The sequence below is a fragment of the Culex pipiens genome, chromosome 2 (genome assembly GCF_016801865.2).
Source record: "Culex pipiens pallens isolate TS chromosome 2, TS_CPP_V2, whole genome shotgun sequence".
NCBI lineage: Eukaryota > Metazoa > Arthropoda > Insecta > Diptera > Culicidae > Culex > Culex pipiens.
The window spans coordinates 7,274,731-7,277,574 of record NC_068938.1 but is presented as its reverse complement, the minus strand read 5'-3'; the positions used below and the strand labels follow the sequence as shown (position 1 = coordinate 7,277,574).

General features: G+C 32.3%; 1 long non-coding RNA gene across 1 annotated transcript; it reads left to right on the top strand.

The window, feature by feature from the left end:
* The first annotated feature begins 791 nt into the window (after positions 1–791).
* LOC120425169 (uncharacterized) lies at positions 792–1,823 on the top strand. The gene is made up of 2 exons (XR_005606482.2): positions 792–1,484; positions 1,632–1,823. It is a non-coding gene; the product is annotated as an uncharacterized LOC120425169 (long non-coding RNA).
* The last annotated feature ends 1,021 nt before the right edge of the window (positions 1,824–2,844 follow it).

Genomic DNA, 2,844 nt, shown 5'->3' with positions numbered 1-2,844 from the left:
AAACGATACTTATCTACTTTGAAATTCACCGAAAAATTGTTTTCTGATTGATATTCATTCGTATGAGCGAAAGCCATTTTCTTTTCCCCGAGAAAAGGATTAAAGTGAATATGAGCTTGGCATTTTGATTTAAGAGATAGTCCATAATTTGGGGTGTTATAACAATTCATTCGAACGAATTTTAGAACAGCTTTTAAATTTAGAAAATTTAAATATTTTCCTGAAACTGTATGTTTTTTTTACAAGCAGTCAAGGCACTCATCGATCCTCACACATATTCTAACCAATTAAGTTGCTATTCTGTACAATGTTGTTGCATAATATAAATCAGAACCAGGATCGGATAAATTTTTGATAAATTTCAAATTTCTCAAGAATTTCCCGTTTCTCGGGCAATTTGAATCCCCGGGAAATTGAACGCTCTAAAAAGCCTACAACATCCAGTACTTTGTTTTAGAAATCAAGAGGAAATCCATTTTTTTTCGCGAAAATTTAACACGTAGCCTTTTGTGTGGGACAAACTTCAAAAGCGTTTTTCTCAGCATGCTGTTTTTTGCATATGGGACATTTTTGCGAACATGGGCAGTATTCGTGAATAAAATTTTAATGTAACGCCATTAAAGATCAATATAAATAAGAAATATTTATTAATATTAAAAAAAACTCATCTTTCACTTTTTTTTTCAACATAAATATCTCAGCAACCAAAAGTATGATCAAAATTGTAAAAATTATAAAGAATTTCCTGATCTTTTAACTAGTTTTGTTTTCAATTTTAAAAAAAGGATAAATCATTTGCCAAATTTAACTTTTTGAAAAATTCATATTTAATAATAAATTAATGCGATCGATTTTTTTATACATGCGGGTATATTTTTGAAGTCAGATTTTTCTAAGGATCTTATGTGACCATGAAAGATAGATTGAGAAAGGATAAAAAACTTGCAACAATATTAAAGAAACAAAACTTTCTCATTTTTCTTAACTGTTTATATTTGGAAGATTGGATTAGTCACTAAAATATTCCAACCATTTTTTTTATAAATAAATCAAAAACTTACAAAATATTTTAAACGTAGTGTTTTTAAAAAGAACTGCTCATATTAGAAAGAATGGCAAAATTGACAAAAACATTACAACAGTCAAGAATAGGTTTTAAAAATAAAATAAAAAATATTTTAGAAGTCAAACTTTTTTCTGGAAGAACTGCTCATATTTGAAGGAATGGAAAAACTCACAAAAATATTACGACAATCAAGAACAGGTTTTTTTAATGAAATAAAAACTTAATGATATTTTCAGAAGTCGAACCTTTTTTAAAGAACCTTAAAGAATGGAAAAAATCACAAAAACATTACGACAGTCAAGAATAAGCTGTTTAATAAAAATATAAAACTATTTTAGAAGTCAACCTTTTTTGTAAGAACTGCTCATGTTTGAAAGAATGGAAAAACTCACAAAAATATCATGACAATCAAGAAAAGGTTGTTGTTAGAAATAAAAATAAATTTCCATCATATTTCAGAAGCGAACTTTTTTTTTCAAGGAATCGCTCATGTTTGAAAGAATAGAAAAATTCACAAAAATATTATGACAATAATATTTTTGTGAATAGGTTGTTTTTAAAAGAGGTTGTTTTTAGAATAAAAAAACATTGAGAAGTCGCCTTTATTTCAAAGAACTGCACATGTTTGAAAGAATTATCCCATTCTCATACTCACAATATCTCACTCACAGAAAAAATCGGATTTGTTAGTAAGAAAATATGTTTTTCAAGAATATTTAAGAAGTTTATATAATTATTATTATTTGTTTCATTTTTTCACATTCGACCTTTTATCCTTACGACGTTTTGTCCAGTCGACCTTTTGTCCATTTTCGACCTTTTGTCCATTCGACCTTATGTCTTTCGACCTTTTGGCATTCGACCTTTGGTCCATTTGACCTTTTGTCGCACATCCGAGAAATAATGGTACAAAATTACTTTTTTGGAATCACTTGTTTATGTAATTTTTTTTATCCGTTTATTTGGTTTGATTTTTTGAGCATAATTCATACTCTAAAAGCATTTATATTTTAGATGCATTTCATTGCTTGCAAGTTGCAACTAAATAATTTTGGTTTCCAGTTTGTAATCGACAAACTTTTTCTCAAATTTCTTGTTTGATAGGGTTAACAGAAAAAAAATCTTAGTTTTGATAATCTTTTTTTCTGTAACATTACAATTAAATTGTATACTGTAAAATAAATGTATTTAGTGAAAAAAGGAGGTCACATTGATGCAGACAAATCCATTGTAAGTTTAATTTTTGAATTCAACAAGTTTCTATTAATTTTTCAGAGAAATAAGCCACGTGGCCATAAGGGGGGGTTGGCGAGAAACCACGAAAAACCATGGGGGGGTAGGGGGGGTCAAAAATTCCCAAAAAAAAATGCCACGTGGTTTATGCACGACCCCTAAGCATCTCTCCAGCAAGAGCGAAAAACTCGGGAAGCGTGAAGAGATCATCACCGGTAACATCAGCTTGTCCCGGGGAAGTAACGGCTCCAGAAGCGGCTACTTCAGCGTACGAACCTCCCCAACCGGGAGGTAACGCTGGTTTGGTCGATGGAACCGCTCCGCCGCCAGCTGCTGCAGCGTTCGAGCTCGAAATCTTCAGAGCTCAGTCCCGACGCTTTCTTCTTCTTGTCCTGCTCCTCAAGGTACTTTTTTCGCGCAGCACAGCCACGACAATTCGCCGTGTGGTTTCCACCACAGTTCACGCACTTGACGCGCGCTTTGTGCTGCTGGGCGTTTTCTCCCAGGTGGTCTTTTCGCGGAAGATTGCACCTTTCGGTGAAGTG